The 27,966-nt window shown below is 32.0% G+C and overlaps 1 protein-coding gene across 4 annotated transcripts in view; it reads left to right on the top strand.

Moving 5' to 3' along the window:
- Window positions 1–27,966, top strand: part of LOC129754509 (RING finger protein nhl-1) — a 168,326-nt gene that overhangs the window by 50,055 nt on the left and 90,305 nt on the right. Inside the window, exon 1 of one of the 4 annotated variants that reach the window (XM_055750625.1) lies at window positions 14,178–14,965. The exons of 2 other annotated variants lie outside the window; for them this stretch is intronic. The gene's annotated coding sequence lies outside the window, so the exon portion shown is untranslated. Of the gene's footprint in view, window positions 1–14,177; window positions 14,966–27,966 lie in introns of those variants that run through there. One more of the 4 variants, XM_055750622.1, reaches the window with a different exon arrangement.

Here is a 27,966-nt window from a genome sequence, read left to right as displayed (position 1 = left end):
TTGCGCAAAAAATCATTAGTGAAAATTTACCAATTTTGAAAGGTAATTTTAAACAACAAAATCTGATAGAAAAAAAACTTTATTTTTAAAATATTTAAAAACCTCAAATTAATTTATATCAATTTCTGTTGTTTACGTCCATAAACGATATTTTTTTACCAAATTGGGGTTTGAGAGGGTTTTATTTATTCTTAAAAAAATATTATGAAAACAGGAAACGGGAATAAAGTTTTGCAACTCTTCCCGACAGTTTCACCTAAACTAATCTCCAAACTAACAGGTAAATTTTATTTGCAATCAATTATTCGAAATATCTGCAGGTTTTGCAATCTTACGCAACAAAAATGTTTGAAATTAGTCATTATTTGATAAAATGGCATGCATTTCAAATTGAGTGTTCCGGTCGAGGCGGTCGAGTCTTTTGACTCCTCATTAACAGTGCGTGATGAATATTATCCTTAAAATATAAGCCCAATTTTGAAGCCTCATAATTTTTTTTAATATTTACTCTAATCGAAATGCGGTCTTCGAATGAAAAAGGAGTGTATTCGAAAAAATACAACACTTTGTTTTGCGAATAACTTTTGACTGCATGGACGGAAATTAATGAAATTTTCATTGAACCTGTCTAGTACAAGGTTGCCAGATTGCCCGGTTTTATCCGGGTTTGCCCGGATAATTTATACTAAATTTAAGAACAATCCGGCCCGGCTCAGTTTCCCGGATATTGCCCGGATTTATTCACTTTATTTGGCAAATCAAACAAAAAAAAAACAACACACACCTCCAAACCGAAGTTTTTGAGCAAGTTTCATAAAAAATAATTATGAAAGGTTTTTTGGATGCCTAAAATACGGTTCAAAATCTACGATTAGTTTTGATAAAAAAATGAAATTTCATGTTTTTTCTTGATTTTTGTTGAGGAATTTTTGAGTTTTAACAAAATTTGCCCGGATATTGCCCGGATTTATTGTCGTCAATTTGAAATCAAATGCCCTGATTTTGCCAGTTTTTTATATAAAAACTGCAGGTTTGACCGGCTCGGAAAAGCATCATATTTGTTGACAAGTCACACCATCTCTGATTTCGAGTTATTGCACATCTCCAGATCCACCCAAAACAGAATATTAACTTTTTAGTACCTAAGAGAAGTGTTATTCAGGGAAAAAGGCGAATTTGGAGGCAGCCTTCTTTGTTCATTTAGCCATTTATTGTTTCAATGTGCCAATAGTAATGTAATACTGACTGACCTAAATTGCTAGACATCATATTTTTCATTTTTTTCTCCTTGTTTATCTCTGTATTATCCAGAGATAAGTTTTTGGCTTAAAACCTGCCAGGAGTAGCGGCGAGTAGCTTTTTTACCTTCCAGAAATGCAGTTCGCTTATCGAAATTATTTGTTGCGCTTAATAAAATCTCTAACATTCCCTACCTTCACGGAATCATTCATCTTCATTTCATAAATTGTACAATTAAGAATGAACTAGCTCACCATTAGATCCACTAGGACTGAATTTTGGTTGAATAGGTGATTTTCAGCTGTTTTTGGGTCTTCTATAAGGACTTTCTTGATTTTTTCGCGATCTTGCCCAATAAATTTAGTCAATGATCCTCTGTATTGGACGATATCTCAAAAACTACTTGACAGAACATCACACAACTTTGCACATGGAGACAATACACCTAAGCTAGCTTCTATGAAAATTTGATTAATTTTCATTCATGCTTGAAGAAGTTATTCACAAAACAAAATGTTGCATTTTTTTCGAATACACATCTTAGTCGTCATAGTTTAAGTACAGGTTTAAGATTTAAGTCAAACCATACTCAAAAGAAATGACCATGATAAAGAACTGATTTTTCATGTTCTTCTCCGAACAAAATGTGTCGAAATCCCATACAAACGTCAGACTCGTTGAGCGGCCACTTCCAAGGATCAATTTCAGCTTTCAGGGCATAACATTTCACAAGTTTTTAATTTACCATGCTAATTAAAGGGTACCCTAATACGTATTTATACATAAATTTTTTGTGTCAACTACGAATAAAATACAGAATGATTTTTAGCACACATTCTTATTGTTATTTTGTGATTTTCAAGCATCTTTCCCTCTAAAGCTGTTCGCAAAATATCCGCTTCGTGGAAAATTTTACCTGTAGATTGTTGGCGATGCCCGGGCCGCAAATGTTGTAGATTATTTATTCTTATTTCTTAATACTTAAAAATAAAATCAACATGTTTTAAGAGGTTGTCAGAAATTGGTTCCAAATGGAAAAAGTCCAGAAAAACAATTTTATTTTTAAAATATTAAGAACTTTCGACAGCTTTGTTATATTAAAATGCTCTCTTGATATTTGGAATTTCCCAAAATAAATCTTTCCAATAATGTCTGAATATTTTGATATTTTGATCTCAGTTCTTAAGGTCATCAACTTTTGCCTTGCTCCGCTGTATTTCATTTATTATTGAACCGATTTTCAAAACTTAAATATGAGTTTTTTCTCGTTATTTATAATCATTTTTATACAGCATACTTTGTCTCTCAAAAATCTCAGATCTTCAGCATATTGAAATGATAATTATGATGATTGAAATTTTCGCTTCGGGTCATATTGACCGTACAGCTTTGGAAGGTTAAAAATATAAAATGAATCGAATTCGATCTTTGAAAACTGAAAAAGCATAAAAATGTTAACTGCTTCTGTTCTTTGTAATTCTCAAAAAAACGGAAATAATAGATCCGACAAAGTAAAACTTTAGGTTTGGAACTACTTGGAATACCCTTACAACGTGACAAGACTCTTGGAAAATTGCGATAGAATTTACGTAATTCGGAAATTATAGCCGAAAAATAGCATTTTGATTTTTTGTTTAGTTTTAAGCAAATCCTTTTTTTTTTCAGAAAACGTGTTTATTGAAAATTGCAATAGAGGCAATGAGGCAGCTTGTGTTTTGCAAGTTTTAGATATGCAGTCTCACGAGTTTAACGAATTCTGAGCTTAAAATTCATTAAACCATTTTACCTTTTTGTCTTCCAGTCATTCAAGTAATTAGGCCGGAAATAAATTCAATTTTTATTGTAAACTCCCTCCCCCCTTCGAAATTTTCAAAAAACCCTCAGGGGAAATAAATAATATTTTAAGTTTTTTTTGGAAATTTCGAAAAATTTATCAAATATCCGAAAGATTACCAAAGCAAAAAACAGAAAGTGGACGATCACTTTTTATCATCTTTATTTTATTAAATTTTCGATAAAAAATTACTTGATTCATAGGTTTTGAATGATTATATAGTATGCAATTTTATTACATACCAGCTACAAACTTTCGTGAAATTCATTCCAATTAATTAGTTTGTTGCATTATTTTATATTATCTTCTCCCCCCTCGCGATGTTCCAACTCCCAGTGATAAAAAAAGATTTTGAAATTTGATCCGGCCTTATTTGTCAACTTGAAAGGGTTGAAAAAAGTTTGCAGTCTTATGTTGAATATCTGGTGTTATTGAATTAAACGTTCACTTTTTTTTATCCTTTCCTTCGAATGACTAGCGTTCTTAGTATTACTGGAGCAACAATCAAGTCCATAAAAGTAAATTTAAAAAAAAATCTAAATCCATTCGTAGAATGCGATGCTGCTCGAACTTTAGAATATGGATTTGCAGGTTTTCATCGCTTATCCTTCCGAAATCCCAGTTTAATTTAATCGCATCAGCTTTTCATTTTCGCCTTTTCCCAAATAAATCGCGGCTCGCATCTCATTTCACCTGCAAAATGAAATGGAATCTAGAGCTTCTTTTTATACCATATGTTGTCATTCCAATGGGAAAAATAATCTAAATCTCCGAAAAGCGATACACCAGCACCATCATCATCATCATCATCATCAGCACCACCATCAACCGACTGAATTGAAATTCGTCGTGTGCGTTTTCTATTTTCCTCCTTTTTTCCGTTGATTTTTCGGTAGGATTTTGGCAGTCGGCTCCCAGTCGCTCCTATTTTTAGACCCGGAAAATCTGTTTTAGCTCACACGCAAACATTCAGCAGAAACTCACTCGGTCAGCCGGTTCAAGTTCTTCTTCTTCTACTTCGGGTTTGGGTTCTGTCTCTTTGGGTGAGATGTTTTTTTTTTCTTTTTGAAACGCCATGGTGTTTGTGGGAGAAAACCCCACAAAATCATTTCGGTTTAACTGCTTATAGATTCTGTGCGAAGTGACGAGGAAATTTATATGAAAAACGGCATAACATTTCACATTTCCTTTGGGAATATGAAAAATGACATTTGAAAGTGTAATTTTCGAGAAAGTATTCCAAATGACACACCCTGACCTAACAGATTCTTTCCTCCTAAAAATTGTCATTCTTCTGCTCATATAGGTCTGAATGAACCAAAAAAAAGGGAAATCCATTCAAAAATTTGCCTATCTAGCCGAAAAAATCTGCATTCTGCGTATGATTTTGGCAGACCCAGGCCACACAAAAAAGAAATGGAACAAACGTTGGTGGTGGCTTGATGGAATTGAGTGGTCCAGATTACTATTTGAATAGATCAGTCACAAATGTGTCTGTCCGTCCGCATCAGGCCCGGTTTTATTTCGGGCAGGAAATTCGCCTGTGACTTTTTTTTTTGGCGTTCACTTTACTTACCTGTCGCTGTGATTGAAACCGAGATGTGCGGGAAACAGCATTTCGATGTTTTCCCACAGAAAATGTTGCGTATGCTGCCCCGGAAAGATTGATAACTTTGGCGCGCTTGAATGTTGCACCCACGCTAAACCGGTACGGTGACAATGTAGCATAAATTTTGAAACCATAGTCTTTCATTTGAGGAAAATTTGTGTTTTTTTGGCAAGAAGATTTGATGTGAATAACTCTAGAAATCTGTATCCATAAGGTTCTTGAACATTTTTTTTGATAGAATTGCTTTACAAATCTTTAAAAACTGCACTAAAGCACTGTGGAAAGTCGTCAGAATCATCAATAAGTTTCAAAAGTATGTTAAATTTTCAATCTTAATTCACTCTTATTTCTTTTAGTAAGATTTAAGATATAAAAATATCATGAACAATAATTTTTTTCAAAAGGGGTTGGTAAATTCGCCATTCTGGTTATATCATTATTTACCTATGTCATTGGCCGAATAAATGTTTTGGATTTTATTTTTTAAGCAATTGCATCAGGATGCAACTTAATGTTAATTACCAAAATATGTAACAGTCAACTGGAGCATCACGCAACACTTTTCAACTTCAATGGCATCTGAAAACTAAATGTTCACAGATAATCATACAGCTTGTAGATCGAAAGTTTTAAGGTGGGACATCAAATTGACGTAGTCAGAAAAAATATTAGTTTCACCAGACAAAAATGACAAAAATGACAAAAATGACAAAAATGACAAAAATGACAAAAATGACAAAAATGACAAAAATGACAAAAATGACAAAAATGACAAAAATGACAAAAATGACAAAAATGACAAAAATGACAAAAATGACAAAAATGACAAAAATGACAAAAATAACAAAAATGACAAAAATGACAAAAATGACAAAAATGACAAAAATGACAAAAATGACAAAAATGACAAAAATGACAAAAATGACAAAAATGACAAAAATGACAAAAATGACAAAAATGACAAAAATGACAAAAATGACAAAAATGACAAAAATGACAAAAATGACAAAAATGACAAAAATGACAAAAATGACAAAAATGACAAAAATGACAAAAATGACAAAAATGACAAAAATGACAAAAATGACAAAAATGACAAAAATGACAAAAATGACAAAAATGACAAAAATGACAAAAATGACAAAAATGACAAAAATGACAAAAATGACAAAAATGACAAAAATGACAAAAATGACAAAAATGACAAAAATGACAAAAATGACAAAAATGACAAAAATGACAAAAATGACAAAAATGACAAAAATGACAAAAATGACAAAAATGACAAAAATGACAAAAATGACAAAAATGACAAAAATGACAAAAATGACAAAAATGACAAAAATGACAAAAATGACAAAAATGACAAAAATGACAAAAATGACAAAAATGACAAAAATGACAAAAATGACTTGTTATGACCAAATTTGTTCGGATTTTTGTTCGGATTTTTGGTCGACATTTTGGAGTCAAATGCCCAGATTTTGTCAGGTTTTTAGATTAAATAGCTTGGATTTGTCCGGGCAGGGTAAGTTCTGAAAAATATCTGGCAACCTTAATTTATCTTCATCTTCCATGCAGTCAAATAGTTCATAGAAGTAACAGCCCCAAAATACCTCATCCTCGGCTACTTCAACAGAAAAAATCACTCAAAGAATATAATTATAAAAAAATGTCTTCAACGTTGGTGTATCTGTGTATCTTTTTTGTAGTTTATAGTTAGTCATTGGCGTTTCGATTTTGCGTTCGTTAAACTTAATAAAGCATTTTGAAATAGTTAGCGACAAACATTGGGAAATTGATTTTGACACGATTGCCATAAGTATGGTTAAGTGTCACTAATAAAACGGAGAACCAAAATATGAAATTGTTACTTCTAAACTAAGAATTTTTAGTGAAAGGTTACTTAAGGATGTCATTAATACATGAAAACCTACCAAAATGCAATAAAATTTTAAATAAATCAGAACAAACAAGTAATGAAACTTTAATTTTCCAGCTTTGGTTTTTACGCTCAACGCTTCGTTTCATACAGTTACACATTTGCTAAATAAAACGAGAAAACTCGCATTTTTCTTATGTAGCCATTAGATTATCATATAAATAAATAAAATCAAATTAAAAATCATGAAACGTAGGGAAAAAACTGAAGAATATGAAAAAAATCACAGGTACTGTCAATAAAAAAAATCCAAGGAAAAACTAAGTTTTTGTTCGGGTAGAATCACTAGATTTTACAAAGATACTTACGCTTAGCCCTTCTATCCTAAGGTTGCCAGATTGTCGAACAAAATTTGGGAAAATCCGACCCGGCCAGGTTGCCCTGATTCCATTGAAAAAATCGTTTACGCCATTACAAATGTTATGTTGATATAAAATATTTTTCAAGAAACCAATTTCAAACTCATTTTTATTTCGTGTTTTTTGTTCTTCTAAATAGGTAATAATAATTTTCACAAGACCGCAAAATTTACATTTTTCTGAGGTGCAATGAATTTTAAAGATAATTTCGTTCAATTTGGGTACCTTTCCTAAATCCTAATATGTGATATTTCTATCAGCTTTCAGCTGACTTTTGAAAAGAAATAAAATGCATTTGAGAAATTTCTGCACTTTTCTTTACGATTCGGAATCCAAAACATATAATTTAAAATAAAATTTTAAATTAATTATCAACTTTCCTCAAGCTTCTAGCTTTGAGTTCTGCGAAAAAAAGTTATAGAAGTTTTATTTTTTCTTTTTACTTTTCGTCATTCACCAAATTTTTAAGAAGTTTTAAACCGAACTGAATTTGATATATTTTTACAGATATTGCAGGTTTTAACAAATATGTTAAATAAACTCATGTTTTATTTAAACTTTCTGTAGTGATGTCAAATACACTTGTTTTAATGATGTTTTTCTATTATTTTATAAACTGTTGAATATAATTTTTTTCAGATCATGCATTACTTCTATCATTATTCCATTATTGGATGAAGTATGATAAACAGGATTGGACTCAGATTTTTTCATAAATGTAGGTTTGTTAGTTAATCAGTTATCAATGTTTGATTTCACTTAATACTGATCAATTTTAAACAATTCTTAATGTGTGCGACCAAATTTGACAAAAGGTTCGAGTTCATTAGCACCAAAATGCTGTTTCAATCATATTTTTTTCAATCATATTCTGTCAATGGTTATGGTGAAACCTTCTGAAATGTTTTAACAAACTTAATTGTTTTCTTTCATATTTTTTTTTAATTTTCAAAAAAAATTACCAAATTTTAAAGTACAAATATTTCATATTTTATTATAAGCTTGCTTTTTTATAGTCAAACTATTTAAATTTTAAAATGTTTTTAACAAACTTGTCTTTGTTTTTAATTCTGATTTTTTTGTCATCTTGACACATAAGTCCTGAAATCTAAATTTTAAACAAGAGAAAAATAGTTTCAATCATCTGATCTTTCCAGGACCTATTATTTCAATCAAACATGACAAAATATTCAGAGCTTGTAAATTTAAACTTAAAATGCTGCGATTGAAAAAAATTAAAACTTTTTATTGTTGTTTTTATATAAAATCATATTTCACGAATCGATCATGATTTTTAAATTATTTCTAAAAAGTTTGAAAAATGATTCGAAGAAGCATCTATTCTATTCTATTCTATTCTATTCTATTTTTAATTTATTTAAAGAGGATTTTAACCTTCGTGGTCATTCACCCTCTGTATCGAGGAATTTGTTACATTTAAGTTTTAAAGCTAAATTTTTGATATTAGATTTGCCGAAGAAGCATCTTTAAAACTAAATTTTAATGCGCAATGTAAACTGTCTTTGTATTTGCTTTGTGGAACACTTTCTTTTTAATTTTCTATCAGTTTCTATTGATCATTCACGAAATTATCCATATCACAGCATTTCCGTGTCAGTACAGTTGAACACGAAGTTAATATATTGAACATTAAAAATGAAGTTTTTAAGCCGTATATTATGATAACTGAAGGATTTTTTCTATTCAAAGCTTTTTTCGCTGACTTTTTTCACTGGCACTTTTGAAATCATAATAAATATATTATTCTTTTTATCAAGTTCAATTAAACCATTGAACAAAATGTATTTTTTTCAGTTATCCAAAATTTACATTTCAAATCGCAATTAAATACATTTTGTTTAAATTCAAAATACTACAGTTGAGTTTTTCAATGAACCCTTCAGTTGAAAATAAGAATTTTCCTATCAACCAATCATTGTTAGTTTTGTTCCAGATTGGATATTAATTCTAGAATTCAGATTTGTTCCAAGCTCTTTGTTTTGGAAATGTTTATTTTAAATTTACTTATACATTTTGTTGAAACAAATTTTCTAGTTTAGAATAATCAATCATTCAGAACATCATTTTGAAAAAAACAAATATCAATGACTTAACGAAAAGTTGAAACTTTCTTTGAGAAATATTTTAAAAACTTGGTTTTATTTATCAGTCTATATTTTTATTAGTTTGTGTGGTAATTATGAGTGAGAAACGGTGTTAAAAATCCCTTTCCTTTTCTATTTTTTATTTTTGTATAGTTATTATTTTTAGACAAATTTGAATTTTTAAACTTCACTTCCTTACCCCCCCCGCCCCCCCCCCCCCCCTTTCAAGGGTCCTTCGCACAGGCCTGCATGAAAGCACGATAGACTATTTTATAAGAACTTTTTGAGCCGACATCCTAAAATTTGCAAAATTTTATAAAAAAAATCTAGCAAATGTTTTTCTTCGGTCACTTTTTATCCCTTTTCTTCTAAGAGGATTGAAGAATGAAGAAATAAAATTTTCATTCACAAAACAATAAATTTCATTAGCATTTAGTGAAATTCTTCACCCTTAGCTAAAAGTCATTGGAAAACAGATAGAAAATGTCGTGTTATTTTTATCAATTCTGGGGTTCAAATTAATTTAATTCTAAAATGAAATAATGAAACATTTTTTTTATAATTTTAATTCATCTCAAACATAATCGAAACAAAAAAAAAAATTCGTCTCAAACGAATTAAAAAAAATTGAAATTATTTCTAAACAAAAGAAACAAATTTGCAACAAAGAAGGTATGAACAAAATAAAAACAAAAATCGTTAACGGACAAAATATACCTAACTTTTAAAACAAACTAAAAAAAATAGGTTCAACTTCTGATATCATAAGGCAACAGAACTCACATTGGTGCAAAAAGTTAAAGAGCTGATATTGATTGATTTTTGAGTGATGAAAAATTGGTTGTTTTTGTTTTTTTTTTTACAAATGGTGTCATTAAGGCATTTTACTTGTAAAGTTTTCAAGTGACGGGAGTATTATTAATATTTTTGGGTTAGTACAAGGGGGGTGAATTTTTTTTTAACTGTTGAATGTTACAAATATATTCAATATATATAAAAATGAATTTCTGTCTGTCTGTCTGTCTGTCTGTCTGTCTGTCTGTTCCCTATAGACTCGAAAACTACTGAACCGATTTACGTAAAACTTGGCAGGTGGGGGTATTGGAGGCCGGGGAAGGTTCTTATTATGGTATGAGACCCCTCCCTCTAATATGAAGGGGGGAGGGGGCCTTTCATATAAAAGTAATAAGTCTTCATAACTCGAGAACTGATCAAGCAAATCAAGTAAAACTTGGCATGGGAGGGTATTTGGGTACGAGGAATGATTCTAAGAATATTTGGTACCCCTCCCTCCTTCCAGTGAGGAGATATGAAGGAGGGAGGGGGTCTACCTTACAATTTTTAACATAACTGGAGAACTAATCAAGCTAATGGAACCAAATTTGGCATGGGAGGGTAGGGGAATACGAGGAATGGTTCTATGATTATTTCAGACCCCTCCCTCCTTTCAGTGAAGATACAGGAAGGATGAAGGGGGCTTTCATACCTTTTTAATTGCATAACTTGGAAACTATTCGATCAAATGAAACCAAATTTGGCCTGGAAGTTTATTTGGGTAAGATAAATAGTTCTTTGAATACCCTTCCCTCCTTCCAGTGAGGAGATAAAAAGGGGAGGGGGCTCCATTACAATTTTCAGTATAATTGAATAGTTAATCAAGCAAATGGAACCAAATTTGGTATGGGAAGGTATTTGATTACGAGTAATGTTTCTATGATATTTTGAGAACCTTCCGTTCTTCAAGTTTTAAAATCTTAAGGGAGGAGGGTGCTTTCATACACTTTTTACATCACTCGGGAACTTACCCAGCAAATCAAAACGAAATTTGGTTTGTAAGGGTATTTGAGCACATGGAAAGCTTCTGTGAATATTTGGTACTATTGCCTTCTTCCAGTTGCGTGATAGGGAGGAGAGAGGGAGCTCCTTTACAGTTTTTCGCATAACTTGAGCAAATGAAAACAACTTTGGCATGGGAAAGCATTTGGATACGTCAAAAGGTAATTAGCTTATTTGAGACTTCTTTTTTCTTCAATTGGGGATACAGTTAGAGAAGACGGGAGCTGATATACGATTATGTTGCATAAACCAAGCACTTATCTAACAAATGGAACCAAATATGACATGGTAACAATCTAACAATCGAGCAAATGGATCAGAATTAGGCATGAGAACGTATTTGAATACACGATATGTTTCATCTTGATCCCCTCCTTCCAGGTAGGGAAGGTAGGCAGCAAGAGGGGCTCCGATACAAATTTTATGGCATAACTCGACAACTAATAAAGCAAACGAAACAAAATTTTGCATGGAAGGGTAGTCGAGTACAAGAAATGATTTTTCGGTGATTTAGCACCCCTCTCTCCTTCCAGTGGAACGATATAACGGAAAGAGGGTCACTCATACATTTTTTTAAAAATATTTTGATAACTAATCGAGTAAATGGAACCAAATTTGCATGGAAACATATTTGTGAACGGGTAATGTTGTTTCGATGGTTTGAGACTCCCTTCTCCTGCCAGAGGGGAGATATAAAGTGGGGAGAGGGTCACCCATTTTTTTAGTAGCTCGAGAGCTTATCGAGAATGACGCCATATATGACATGAAATGGTATTTGTATACAAGAAGTGTTTTTCTAATGTTATGAGACCCCATTCCTTCCATTAGGGTTAAAGAAATGATGGAGGAGGTCACTCTAACAATTTGTATAATAATTCGAGAACGAATAGGTAAAATAAGTGTCTCGTGATGTTATTTTGTTACAAAAAACTTTTCTAGGATAGTTTGAGACCTGCTCTACAAATAAAGAGACAGCGAAGATTCCATACATAAAAAAAATTTGGCATTAGCTATAAATTTATGAGGCAAAGAAATCCAGAGTCATAAAAAGGATTGAAACACGGATTAAAAAATAAATGAATTAAGATTAAAAAAAAACGTTGCAATTTTATTTTGAAAAAACATTTTTTTGATATTGAAATTGAATTTAGAATTTTGTGCAAATAAATGAAAAGTTAAATAACTAGGGACCTCAAATTTCAATAACTTTTGGAAGGTGTAGCAAAGCACACCGGGTCAGCTAGTTCAATATAAAGCTTCTGAATTCTGAAAAAAAGTTACACACATTTTCTATTTAAAGCTTTTTTTCCTACAACCACTTAATTCACAACAAAACTTGGCTGTCATGGACCAAAGGTTTGCGCCAAAAGCGAATGAGAGAGAAGCTTTTAACAGTTGTAGGGAAACATAAAAATCAGGCCAAATTTCAAAATAAATTTATGACTAAAATGTATTTCAGATATTATTGAAAACGAAAAAATTGTAGTTAAGTACATTATAGTTAAATAAATTAAAATCTTTGATATCAAAATATGTGAAAAAGGTAGATGACAATAAATATAATAAATAGATTTAAAATCAGTTTTTAGTTTTTATTTTAACGAATAGTCACTGTTGATGAATTTCTATATACTAGTTTAAAGGCAGTTTGGTAAACGTGATGACGAAAATTTTCGAAGGAAGAATAAAAGAGTGAAAATAAATAACGGTTAAATAAAGCAGTTGCCTGTTAGAAGAATTTTTTTATAAGTGTTGAAATTGAACCGAGGACCATATTTTATTGTCATGATACATATATCAAACACGTTATGAGGCGGGGTTTGGAAAAACGACAACAAACCGACAAATATGTTAAAATTATTAAAAATTGTTTCCTAAATGGTAAAGTTATTCGTAGAATTAAAGTGGTATGCAATTATGAAACTAAACTTCTGTGAATTTTCCAGTGAAAAAAATGTTTTTAACATTAAGTTTTTAGTTATAACGTTAAAATAAAGATATGATTGTAAGATAGTAAAAGTCCTACGTTTCTGAAACGCCTTTTGAAAATTGATCAACCTTTCTTTTTTTTTCTGAAACTCTTTGAAATTTCAAGGGTATACCAGGAAACTAGGAAAAGTTTGAAATTTGTTCGAAGTTTAAGCATTTTGGTAAATTTTTAACGGTTTTTCAGCTTGGAGAGGGTGACCACTACTTTCAACTCCCCCCCCCCCCCCCCCCCCCCCCCCGAAAAAATATACTCACCTCTTGTTCCAGCTCCGGATAAAGATTCAACAGTCGATACTCCATTATTTAACTTTTTTATGAAATTTGTACAATTTTTTTGCATACAATTTCATATCAAGTTCTGTAAAAAAAATTGTTTAAGAGAAAATATTTAAAGTATTGAAAATTTTTTTTAAATCATTCAATATATTTACATTTATCAACAAATAAAGTGGTTTCTCGCAACAAAACGATTTTTAAAAACAAACTCCCTACGTCCGTATCGAAAGAGCCACTTAGCTAGGTTTGACGTAAAGCTGCGTGACGTTTTTTCGGAAAACATAAACAAGACTTTTCCCCGAAATGACGTACCTCGACTCGACTCAAATGGCGTTGTGTAGGCGGCATCCGTGTAGAAGTAGGCAGAAGTTAAGAAAAACCACAGCATCCATTATCCGGCTGCTGGTTGAATCTTTTGGCCTCAGATCATTCACAAAGACTTGCGCGAACGTCTGTATGGTCGAAAGAAGCGTGAAATGGATTCGTTGTGCACCTCGCATTCGAGTTTCTCACCGTTGAAATGGAACGCGATCTTGTTTTTGCCAAACGGGATACGAGAAGATGAGCATGCGAATTTTGGCCATGGGTGCCGTGTATTTCTTCTCAGCTTAAGGTTCAGAGTAAGGTTGCTGAAAAAATTCTGTGTTTTGGCAAATAAAATACTCACTTTCTGTTAATTTAACTAAATATTCTGTGATTCTTTTCTGTTACGCTTTTTTCTTAAGTTTTTTTTTTGCATTCTCATGAATAATTGATGTATCAGGATAAATTTCATGAAGTGTACATTAAAATGTTTCTTCTTCCCTCAAAACAGCTGGAGATGATTTTTTTTCTACTTTTCCGCCGCCCATGATGCGAAAATTTTCCTGACTGGTCGCCCACCACTACTAGAAAACTTCGCCGATTGAGGCTGCTGCCGTCAATGAAAAACTTGTTTTCCACGCGCGCTGCGCGGAAAATTTCGCCGTCTCCCGAAAGTTTTGCACTTAATAGTAGTAAGTCATCTTCAGTCGGTCCCGGATTGTCGGCCGTCTTCGCGAACTGAACTGCACTAAGCAGCTACCTTTCGAATATTTGACAAAGTGAAAACTGAAACAAAAATAAATAAGATAGAAAAAAAAACGCTTGAAACGTGATAGTTATTGCTCCAAGAAAAGTGAGTGTCCGATCTCAGGAGGAATTTTCCCGGACGTCAATTCCCCGAATGAGATTTTACTAGAACATTCGTTCGTGCGAGTTGCAGTTCTACTTTATTTTTCTCAAAATTTGGCGAGCAATTTTCTCGTTGGCAACGAAATGATGGTGATGCATTTTATATAACTTCAAAGCATTTCGGGGACTGAGATCATCTAGAAAATTTGCGAAAGATAGTGCGAGCCATTTTTTTTCCCTCGAACCGAAAGACTTCTCCGACAGTACAAATTGGATCTATCCAAATGTGAAACATTGGTAAAAAGCTGTGATTCTGGACATTTTGTGAGCTGCTCGAATTTGCATAATTGCATTGGGATATAGCGATACGATAAAAATATAGTTCCCGACTGAAGTGAGTTGCAGGGTCGAGTGAAATTCACTTTGCCTCGGACTGCTTCCCTGGTGCTGTGGTGTAACAAAGAAGTATTTTTGCCACGCTCTGGTTTCTGTCCAACGACTGATCAAAGTAGATTTAAGCCGGACTGAAAGAAAGTGGAAATAACACGCTAAAAAGCAAGGATTTTCTGTGCTGTGCTGAGTTTTCGAACCGTGAATACAGAGGAAACCGTCGACAAAAAAGAAGTACGTATTATGTTGTTAGGAGTTTTGTTTTCTCATTTTTTTTAAACTGACCATTTATCATTCATTTAAGAGTAGCTATAGTTTTTTTTCAAATCGGATGTATGTAGCTAAAATTTAAACAACTTGTTAAAAAAAAATCGAAAGTGATAATTGTTAGCAGGGAAATAATTCCCACAGCTTTGAATCCAGTGAAATGAAAAAAACAAGCTCTACGCCATCACTAATAATATTTTAGCTGCATTAGACGTCACAAAGACTTGGCTTATGCTTCTAAGAGAAGTTAATTTACGTTCAAAATTTTTCTTAACATACAGCATAAGTATTCAGATTGTGATTCAACTAATGAAAATAAAAACATTCGCTGAAAAAGAAGGAAATGCAGCGTAATGAGTCATGATGAAGACGTATCTTTCAAATAGCAGCACTATTTTTGGCGATTTGCTCACACAACACTACGCATCGAATACTTTTATGTGGTTCTCATGATGTAAACAAAGAGGAACGTTACTTGAGTCTTTTCGATGCTGTATGTTTTTTTTGCTACTCGGTTAACGAACTGCTCGATATTATCTAATTTTACAGTAATCTAGTAGATTTTCGTTGCGTATTGAATGAAACTTGATTGTAAAGCAGTTTTTTAAAGGTTACAAAACTCATGTAGAACTTCAATTTGCTACTTATTGAAAAAAACTACGCCAATAGAAGAAATAGCAAAACTCCAATGCCTATTCAGCAAACCTATGAGTTGAAAATGCGCTTAAAACTGTATTGTACTGAAGATGATATGATTGGAAAAGAACTACAGGCAAAAAAATCGAGCTCCCAAGCATGACCACTACTTTCGTGTGAAACAAGAAAGACATTTTTTGAGATTTTTATCCTATTGAATAATTCCTCAAAAAAAGTGAGAATCGAACTCACTGCAACATCTCTGTTAGCAAACGAGGTTTTTTGTCATAGTCCTTTCCAGACACCATTTGGTTGGTACTTCAAATTTCTTACACAAATATACGAGCAAATATACGCGTAAACATATCGTATATAATGCAGCAAAACCAGTATATACGTATAATTTTGGAAGCCATGTAGGTACATTAGCACACATATTCTTGATTTGGATTGTATTGAATTGCAATTTGCACGATTTGTCATGCGAATCATTTACGACTACCCTGATTCTTTTTTGGAATATACTATGACAATTTACATCATCATATATATGATAGAGGTTGTAATCTTGTAGGCCTTCGCTCAATATGCGATTGGGATTATCTTTATATTCGACATTTTTCGTAACAATATGGAAAGTTTGAAGACTTACTTGATCGTTTTTTGCGACTTGAGTGCAGGGCTGTCATTTTACGCCAGTTGAATAAAAATATTTTTTTTTTGGGATTTTAAACCAATTGGTTCATTCATCCCCAAAAATAATTAAAATAAGATTATTTCAAAGCAATGCGTTTTTGCTGTCAAATTCAAGTTTATATCGTACAAATTTATTATTTGCCGGATTGCTGATTTTTTTCAACGTTCATGAATTTATTGTTAGCATCTGGACTTGATCCCCTGACGATACGATCAGCAGCTCATGATAGTTCCTCAACGCTATCTGGAATATATAAATTCAGGGGGATTTGCTTCAAAGGCATTAAAGCAAATCGAATATTTCTATAACTAAAATCTTTTAAATCGTAGAACACGTCATCGATGATCTAAAAATAGACCAACATTTTGAAGCCTCCTTGAATACGATTCCAATCATCGATGTATCATTATCACAAACGGTTTTATTGAACTTATTTGTATTTTTTTTACGATTGCCTGCAAATACGTTTTACGAAAATCAGACATGCGAATTAATTTGCATAGGTATACGATTGCATGCACATTATTACGAATCAATGCAGTTATATACGATTGTATTGCATATATCTCCAAGTTATTTTCTGTTTTCTGCTTATTTTCTGTTTTTTAGTTTACAAATTTTGTTCAAATAACGATAAATTTCATTGTTTCAGTAAAAAATATATTCACGACATTTACACAAATATAAGAACATACATTTATGCTATCACAGAGTGAGTAATGCTTCTTCATTTCATTTCAAAGTTAATTAATCCTTATAACTAAAGATACTTAAGTTTGAAGTTACTTTTGAAATATACTAAAAATTGAAACAAAATTTTATTACTAATAGTTTCATTTAAAATATAATCTCTTATTTAAGCAATCATGTTTGATAGAAAAACGTAATTTCTGCTAAGATCAAACACCTGGTGGTGATATAAATCGTATTTCATGTTAAATATCTTAATTAAAAATTTTTTTTTTTGCATAGCACGACAAAATCTGCCAATCACGGCTGATCATCGTGTATCGATCTTTTCACGGATTTTATGCGAATTGTCGTACACAAAAGTCGAGTTCATATGTTCATTCATTCGAGTCTATCTTCTTGTCGTATTAAAATCATGTAATGCAATTAAATACGATTCAGAATATGCATGGGCCGCACATTGCAGCTGCAGATATACAAAAATGAGTTTAAAGAATATTCTATACGATATAATCTGTAAAATAAAATACGACTTCTGGTTGTCTGGGCATCTCAGTATTGGGTATTAAATGTTAATCTTAAGTTGTCCTCGTCATTTATTCAGTCTGTAAAGCCTAAATCGGCTAAGACTAAGGTGTATGTCTTTAAAAAAATTGTTATAATCTTCTTTTGGGAACCCTGATGGGTTCATAATAAAGCTTAGTTCATTAAAAAATGGGACAGTCACGAATGCGTGTATTTCAAAAATCATTCGTTGGATCAAAATACTGTCGCCTATGTAGAAATGAAGATAATCTTATGATTATTCATGGAAAAATTTTAAAAAAATATTCATTGATTTTTGTATGAAATATTAAGCTAAATTTTTTGTTTTCAATTCTTCATTCAACCATGTCCAAATTATTTTTGATAGTTTCCTTATTATTGCAAAAATTACACTTGGATGAATTTATCCCTCTTACATTGTGCCTGAATAACTTTTCATTAGTTGGAATAATGTCTCGTTGCAGGATAAATAGATTGATTTTTGACTTGAGCTAAGAACATTTTATAGCCGTTTCATGATGAGATGATTTTGGTTTATTTTCGTCATAATAAATTCATTTGGTGTTAATTGCCCTATTCGATTGTATAAAATGTTTTAAATGAACAACGCTTTTGATCTTGATTCAATATCAACAAGTGCCATTCCACCTTTGTATACTTGGAGAAATAACTCCCTATGAGAAACAAAGTAAAAATATCCTTTTCTTATAAATTTGCTTGTAAGCTGCCTCAGAATGCTTACATGACTGTTTTCCATTGGGAGTAGGTACTTGTGAAATATACCAGAGTTTTGATAAAATATAACTGTTCTCTTCTTCTTCTTCTTCTTCTTCTTCTTACATCAACATGGCCAAAACATGTAGGCATCCTGGAAAATGGAAAACTTGCGTATTTCATTTTTCTTTTCAGCGTATTATCTGTTACATATTCCTATGCATTGCAGATTTTACTACGGCCAGGCCAACCATGTGATGAAAACCGCGAAAGATACAGGATACAGGGAAGGAATGAAGCGTGGAGATCCCTACCAAACGCTTCATATAATATTTTGAATATGGAAAGACCTAAATATGAATTTATGTCATTTGGGAAAGTATATATGGAACATAGATACATTAAATGCTGTTAAGCAATTAGGAAATGACGATACTTACCAACATTATACTCACCGCAATAGTAATTAGAATATAGAATATTACATTTGGGTTTCTGTACACACCAAAAAATTTTTAAAATTACACGAGCCAGAAACGCTTAAACACCTAAATATGTTTTGACCTAATCGAACAAAGATGTGATTTTACATCATTTCGCATCTAAAGCACACATACAAATACGATAAATAAACATGGCTCCCATTAAGTTGTCAACAGTCTAAGTGTAAAGCGAAATTTTCATTTATTTTGTCAAGCTGAATTTTGTTTTGAATATATAATCGGCATAGAAGCTACTTTGAGTAAACGGAATGATTACGGTTTCCAGTTTGAACAGGTAAGTTTGTGTAAATGGAGAAAAACATTAAATCGCCAAAACATTGATTCTGTTTTTTCCGCAGCAGAATTCCATACTTCCTATGCGAAACGCATCTGGATGCTGCAGATTATCCAATTCCAAGAAACGAGAAGATTCGGAATTTTTGAAACTGGAGGCATCAACTTACTCCGGCGCCTGGTCCCAGCCAAGATTCTCGTCGACAGTTCAGATTCAGCGGCTAGGCTTTGCCGCCGCGAGTTTCTAGGTCTGCCTCTCCTTTCTATGTCCTTTTGGGTCATGAAGGTATAATATAAAATTTTCATACTGCTGCATCATTATAAAAAGGGTCAAGTTTGGGCACGGTTGCATTACGTTGGAGGCTGCACCGATTCGCCGGTATCCCATTTGGTTAGGATGACTCGAACTTGAAAACATGTCTCATACCGACGAACCATGTTACATAGTGAAAATATCATTAGACGAACCAGATAAAAGCAGCAACCAAAGTAACGCGACCTTTGTGGATTAGGCTTTGCTTTAGGAACGGATTGAAAATATCTAAAATTCACGAGAGCCTTATTGTATTTTTTTTCTTTTTCCAGTTGATGTCTTCTCGTTTTCCATGGCATTCCTGACACTTCAGTACGACAGATGTTGAAACCTGGAAAAAAACCTACATTGAAAAGGTTACCTCTGAACTGAAGACGGATGTTTGTTCAATAAGGAAATAGATGGACAAACGAGCTTCAGAACACAATTCCGACACTAGATGTTTCCAGCCACTGAAAGCAATTTGGTACATCAGGTAATATTGTGTCGCTTGTTTTAATGTGTGAACTGTACCTATTTTAATATTTTTTAGGCAAAGAGGATACTGATGGCTCCTATTTGATCACAGGCTTTATCGTTTTTTAAGGTGACCGGTGTTTACCAGTGGCGAAGCTTGTGCGAGAAATATTCTGCGGACCATAATAGTTTTTTTTAACAGCCTTGTGGTTTCATGTCACAGATCAAAAGGACAATTTGGGCTCTGCATTGCTTCATTACGATTCCGTAGTTTAATTGCATTCTGCATCCGGAAAAATGTTCGAAGCAGTGTTTAAAAGGGCACCATTAGCGGAATCCATAGAATCGTGTCGTGAGTGTGCTTCAGAATTGTAATTTGATGCTGGCCACACGTGTGGGCAAATGAGTTAGACCACCTTTTCACCAAATGCATCTATCTTTCAAAGCCTACATTTTGGCGTTTTATGTCCCTCATGTCAAGGGCCATTCCGATATATTTTGCTTCCGTTTGGTAGTCAACCTTTAGGCGTATTTTTGAGCTCGATGTTCGCCGAACTTCATCGATTCTTGATAAGCCATTTGCGTTTATCGAATTTTGGTTGCTGTACAGAATCTAGAATTAAGCATGGATGAAAACACGGGTAATTGTACGAAGTACTCACCTAATACAAGTTAATCCTTTACAATATACTCGATCACCAAACTAGCTCTTGTTCCCGTTTCGCACCGCAATATCATTATTAACGGCTGCAGGCTTCACCAAGAAAAACATTATACTGTCGTAGTCGCATAATTTCTTTTCATGGCTAACTAGGATTCGATGAAACAAGGTTCATCGAGTTCATCGAAAAGTTGGCAATTCGCTTGGAAATGAAAACGCCATAAGGTTGACTTAACAGACGAAAATGGATTTCGTCAACATGTTGGTTTGACATTACTTATCATAAGCTTTTAATTTTTTATGGATTGTAAGGAGTTTGAAAAAGTTGTTTTTTACTTTAAACTATTTTATATTAATCGACGAAGTGTATGTGTTAAAAAAATGCTTTAACCATTTTTAAAGATATACCAAGGTACCATCCAGTCAGATTAATACATAAATAATAGTTATCACACAAGTTATGACATTTTCGTATCTTCATGCTAGGCTCGGATTCTATCATCCTTTTTTTCAAAGATTCAGTGCAATGTTCATTCTAGAGACGGTTTTGAACAAAAGTTCGGTGGCTGTAAGCAATGTAAAAGACATGTATGGCTAACAACCGAAAAACTCCGATTGAATTAAGGTAGTAAGCACATATTTAACCAGATTGTGACATAAATAGGTTATATCGACCAAAAGGATGGAGATCCCGAAGAAAATAGAAAGTTAATAGAGAAATAGCAAATTTAGGTTTTTGTCAAATTTACTGTTATTGAAATAAAAAGCAATGTTTCCAAAATACATGTTTTCATTACTTCCCTGAAAAGAAACTTAATTTTATGTCTTGAAAAATTAAGTCTTTTGAAATTTATGGGTCTTCAGATTTCTGTCAAAATTGATGTAATTTTATGTGTATATAGCGATGTTTCGATTTTGTGCATCCAATTTGACATAAATTTATGTCTTTTAGAAATTATGGTTTCAAGCGTTTCTGTTTTTCTTATTGTAATTTTATGTCAAAAGTGATGCTTCAATTATGTGCATCCAATTTGACCTAAATTTACACCAAAAAATTAATAGTGTGTAGATAAGCTATGACTTGAGCTAATTAAACTGAACTTATGTCCCGATCTCCTTTTGAAAATCAATAATTTATCGTTAAAAAGAATGTTTGAATAATTTCGAGATTTATCGATCGATGAATAATAGTATATGTTGCAATGTTTTGATTTTCTGATCATTCCCTAAAATTTTAATGTTTCTTCTAAGTAATGAAACGGCAGATTGAGGAAATCATGAAATAAAGTCCCAGAAATTACAATTGAAACTATTTGCAATATTTTTGACACTCCCCAGTTAGAGATCTTTTACTTGCTGCTACAAGTCGGAACCTCTGAAGATAGAATTTATTAAAAATGGTTCAATAAAGTAATTTTTCATGATGTAGCAAACAAACGCTTAAATAAATGAATTATGATTTAATTATGTCGAAACATTAAAGCTTTCATTTTCGTTTTGTTGTTGTTGAGGCAATAAATAAACGCCCAAATGTAGTCTTTGTTTTGCTTATTTTGAACGCCAATAAAATTTATGGTATAAAGTAATTAAGGATGAAACAAAATACTTAGCTCAAAATGCAGGTAATCGTGGCCTCCATCTCAAAATTTACACTTAGATATTTTGAATCCTTTGTCGGTCCGGAGGGCGCAGTGCGAGCCCCTCTTCTTCTTTCACACGGAATAATTTTAATTTGGCCAACAATCAAAACTCCAAACTTGTCTTCTTCTGGATCAAAATCACATAACACCACTAAATCAAAAAACCGATCACTATTTGGAAATGTTCTTTCGGATCCATTTAAAAAAATTTCGATCTTTAAGAAAATTTTCGCGAACGAAGAGAGAAAACAAACGCGTGCGGCTCACCCTTGCCAAACGCTAGCCTAAATTACAACAAAACTTTCACATTTTATTTTCACTTAAATAGCACAATTTATTGAACTTCTGTATGTGAGCGTTATTATTGTTGAAAGATGCAGTCCAATTCAAAATTTCCGCCTATTTAAACCACTTTTGTGGGAAAAAATTATGAAATTTGCGAAAACGAGGAGCGCAAAATTTTTTTTGATAAAATATAACTGTTCAGAATTAAAACTGTTTGGAAAAGGTAGATATATCTTGGTGTGAAGGGTAAATGTGAATTTAATGGTATTTATCAAGGTATCATAATTTTTATTAACAGTAGTCTTAATGTGAGGACATTAAAACATTCCCAAAATCTTTACACTTTCTTCTTCTTTAATTTGCTGTGGTCCAATAAAACAGTTATTGAGTCTCAGAAAATAAGATTTAGAAAGATTCACTTTAAGTTTTGAGTATATGCTAAAATAACTTACCAATTTTAGTATTGTATCATCTGTTTAAAATGAACAAAACTTGATTATATTTGGACCACTTAAATATGTTTTTATTGGAATGTTTGGTGGAACATTTGACAAAAACTAAAGTATAATCGGTTGGTATAGATCGTAGGTTGCGAAATTTTGCATTCCAGTTCTAAAAAATGGTCAAATCACTTAAAACCGAATAATCAGTGCTTAAGATATGAAATTAGAATTTACATTTCATTTTTGAGCTATAAATTAAGCATTTCCTGCTTAGGCTCTAATTTAGATTTTTAATTTTTTGCTATTTGAAATTTTATACAATTTATTCTCGCTGAATTCCCAAACCGAAGTTTTCGACAACATTTGATGTTGACCAGACATTTATCAAGCATTTTCCATGTGTAGAAACCAAATAAAAAAATGAGTTACAGATTGCCGAGGTTTATGCTGAATTGATATGATATTTTTCATCGTCGTTAGTTAGCAAGGTTGCCAATCACCAGCGTCAAAATTTCATATTTTGACTGCATAGGCATTATTTCCTAAATCTTGATCAGAAATTATGATTTTGATTTTATTTGAGACCTTGAGATGTGATTCTCAATTCTTCTTTTATGTATGTATCTCATTCTAAGTTTTAACTTTACTAATTCACAATCATCATGAATGAAACAATAATTTTCTTTTTTTTTTTGCCCATTTTTGAGTTTTTTCACATTTGAAAGATAATAAAAAAAATCAAAATGTGTCTGAAACGTGATAGAAAACAATAAAAATTGACTAGAAATGGTAAAAAATTGAAGAAAACGATTATTATAATAATCAGAACCCGTAAAAAATTAAAGAAAAGTTTAGAAAAAAACCCTTTCGATTTTGGCAACACAATGTGTTAAGGCGTGTTGGAAAAATCGAAAGGGGCATGTTCTACTTTTATTGAAAATACAACGGTCATCCGAATACAATAAACTTTTGGTTGCTCAAAATCATAAGGTATTCTTTAAGATGGCTTAAAAAAAACTATTTTGAAGGCTGGCCCGAAAAAAATTGCCCCGGCCCCCCGAAGGCTTAATGCTTGACTCTAATGCAATATTTCCGTAATGGATCTATCCTCACTTCAGCTTATATATATTAGGCTTGCCAGATTGTCATGTTTTACACGGACTTGCCCGGATATTTGATTTCGTTGAAAACTGTCCGGATTTCGTCTGGATTTATCCACATATTCGAAAAATCAATCAAAAACTCAAACTTAATAAGTTGCTTTAAATTTTTGTTCTGGCATCCATAGACGAACATTTTTGAGAAAGTTCTTTCAAAATAATCATGAAGCAAATTTGCGAATTTTGAAATTAGTTGACCAGATTTTTTTAAAGATTTTTAGATAAATTTGCCTAGATATGTCCGGCCCGTATGTGTGAGTGTAAGTTTTTTAATGTGAATTGAGAAAATGTAAAATTTACCTTTTTGCTAGGTAAACGGATAAGAAAAATGGGGTAAAAATCACCTTTGCTTTTCAGTAAGTTTTATCTTTTTTCCACCTTCCGTATATCTTTTTCCCGTCAAAAATCCCCACTGTGCGTTGGTTAATAACAGAGATATGCACGTATTAAAACTGCACATCTCTGGGAGAAAACTTTATTTTTCTTAAAAATCAACATCGCTAATTTTTACACCAATCGAAAGCTGGGACTTTCCCTTTTCCTTTGAGCCCAAATTTTAAAAAATCCACCGGGGGGTCTAAAACAAATTTATATTTTTGAAGATTTTTTAACCTTTTGATGGTTTTTTCAAAAACAAAATCATACTTCTCACTGTGAAAGCGAAAATTCAGAGAAAAGAGTTGGAATGTCACAAACAGAGTGAATATAATTACATTTGAAAAATCTGATAAAACTTCTCTTCACTGATGATACTAAGATCAGAAATAGAATTCTACCAACTCAGTTATTGATTGTAGGGTGATTGAATGTTCAGAATTGTTTATTTACATTAAAACATTTATATTTTACATAAATTTGATCAGGATAATCTGAAGTTATGGGCATTTATGAATTTTTATTATTTTTAAGTCAAACTGTAGATAAGAATTATATCACCTGATGTTTTTAATTTTTTTTTTAATTTTTATCTAAATTTTCTGGATTATTGGATTTTGTGCAATGTAGATAGTTTACAAGTTTTTTGCATGCCAGTTTTTGTCCAATGTTTTTCCAAATTAAGGAAAATTTGTACTACATGATTTCTTATCCCCTCTCTCTTCCCCTCGTGATGTTTCAATTCCAAGTGATAAAGAAGAAATCTAAAAATTGTTCCGCCCGTATAAAAAATGACACCTGCTTAACATCCATTACTCATTTCATACTTGTAACATCTTAAATTCATACATTATTTGGGCAAATGAATATAGAAACATTATTTTAGGCATTTCAAGCAAGTTCAGTTCATGACACGATGTTATATTTTATTTTCATAAAAATAATAAAACAATATTCCAGGGGAAAATCGAAAATGCAGATGTGATCCATGCTACCAGATAAAAACCCGTGTTTAATTTATTTAATCAAGGAAATTTGAAAAAAAAACATCGTTAGTTTGAACCAATGCAAAACTTTTAGAATACGGAATAAAAAATATGCAAAAAATCTGATGACTTAAGATCTGACAACCTTAGGTAAATTGATAGAATATTTCCAAATAACAGTCTGACATCAAATCAACAACAAAATATTATTGAACACTAAGTAGATATAAATTTTGAAATCTTCTTTCCGACATATCTTCAGATTATCCTGATCAAATTTATGTTAAATATGATTTTTAAAATCTAAATAAACCATGCTGAACATTTAAACACCCTTCAATCAATAACTGAGATGGTAGAGTTCTATTTCAGATCTTAATACCATCAGGGAAGCAAGTTTTATTAGATTTTTCAAATGTTATTATAATCACTCTGTTTGTGACATTAAAACTCTTTTCTCTGAATATGTATCACTTTGATGTCTTCTACAAAGTTGTAACCAGAGAAATGTCCTTTTAAATGATGTTATTCACATTTGGAGTTGTGTTAACGCTAAAGCTGAGACAAGCGTTTTCATAGTGAGAAGTGTGATTTTGTCTGTTTAAAAACCATTAAAAAGGTTAAAAAGTCTTCCAAAAAATAAATTTTTTTAGACACCCCCGTGGATTATTTCAAATTTGGGCTCAAACGAAAGAGGAAAGTCCCAGCTTTCGAATGGTGCCAGAATTAGCGATGTTTATTTTTGAAAAATAAGGTTTTCTTCCAGAGACACCGTGGATATTGATTTTCCAATGCTTTTGTTGTTGTGTATTTTGTTTGAATTGGCCTGGGGAACGATGCATTACATCGCAAGTATTAAGTTTTTAATTCTTAAGCTTTTGCTTAAAGTTTCCGAAATCTGATGTCTTAATATCTTGCATTTGAAGCTCAGCCCTGTCTTGTACACGATTTTCTATATTTTCATGAATCTTTAATTCAAATGACTATAACTAAAGTTATTCATTGCTTTGTAATAAAAAAACACATTTTTTTCCTAAATATGTATTAGAATTTACACAAAAAAAAACTACATTTTGAAAATTACTTCATAATTGTCTGCAATCTGGTGATTTTAATTTTTTGTAAGACTAATTCCCATTCGAGTTGATTTTATAGTATGTTTCGATGTATTGTTTCATATTCCTTTACAAATTATGCAATTTTTTTTCTAGAATTCAATAAAAATTCTAGAATATTCCATAGTAGCTAATAAGTACCACATTTTTTGTAGTTTCGAGACCAATCTTACCGGAATTATTTTTACAAAATTGTTGAAATTGTGGAGCAAAACAACGAATAGATGCCCATTTGTTAGGAAAAAAAGACGCCGAAGTATTTGCCATAATTTCTTTGTGGTTAACAAGTTTTTTGAAATTTGAGGCTCTTTACAATGTTTTTTTTTTGCTCTCCAGGATTTTATTCAAACAACGAGTATAATAAATATCGAGTAAATCATCAAGAAAAACCGAGGAAAAACCGAGAAAAATTTTGAAATTTTTAAACGAAAAATCACTAAAAATCCTGAATTATTTTATCGATATTAAGTACATTGCTAATTTTTTGCACTTTATTCGACAAATGCGTTTTGAAAAGAATGGAATAAAGTCTCGAGTGCGACTTGAGCTTTGAAATTTGGCCCACCCCTACCTAAGATAACGGGATTGAATATTGAGTGTAGTTTTTGGAAAACGTTTTAACTTTAAGTTAAGTAAACATATACGTTTTGCTAAATACAGCCGAGGAATGAGATTAAAAAATAAGCAATGGCTGAAATATAGTCAAAAAAATTGTTTTCATGTTTTTGAGAGGAAATCCCAAACTTATGGCCGGAAGTGTATTGTACAGTAGTTTTTTCAACATTTTGGTTCAACATTTTATAACTTAGTGTAAATAAATCGTTATAAATATTTAATTTTCTCCTTCTCGTGATATCATAAATCACAAAGCCTCGATGTTTAAATAAGAGTCTAAATTCGATTGTTAAATTACCAAACAAGATGCCTATTAAAATGGTTTCAATTGGTAGGGCTCTGAGCTTTGAACTGAATTATTTCGAAATCTATTTCATGGCATTCAGTTCAGTCCGGTCTAGTCGAGTCCCGTCGTTTATTCGTGTCAAATTACACTGAAGCCTTCTTAGTTTACAGTTAATCATATTAATTTGTTAATTTTGATTAATTGATCCGGTTTAAATTACCTATTTGGTTTTTGAAGTCATGCCTGTTATCAATTCCTGTTTAAATTAATAAAAAAAAACAGACTAAACAACCAAACCATTCCCAATCGAATAAGAAACGACCCGGTGAATGTTCATATCTATATTCAAACATATCGAGATCATAAAAATCCTATCAACCTCTGAATTTCAGCCCATATTTTATGCCATCAATATGATGTACGTGAATATATGTATGTATGGGGATGTATGTATTTGCGATTGTTCTCTTCGCTTCTTCTGGTTTTGGGGCAGATCTGTTTTTTTTTATTCGTTGAGGAGATCCAAATCGAATGGCCGTAACCGAATCCAGAAATATGTATGTGCGATTGGCGA

This window comes from Uranotaenia lowii, chromosome 3 (genome assembly GCF_029784155.1).
Source record: "Uranotaenia lowii strain MFRU-FL chromosome 3, ASM2978415v1, whole genome shotgun sequence".
In the NCBI taxonomy this organism is placed as follows: Eukaryota; Metazoa; Arthropoda; class Insecta; order Diptera; family Culicidae; genus Uranotaenia; species Uranotaenia lowii.
The sequence above is the reverse complement of the archived record's forward strand: the minus strand, read 5'-3'. Positions and strand labels throughout refer to the sequence as shown.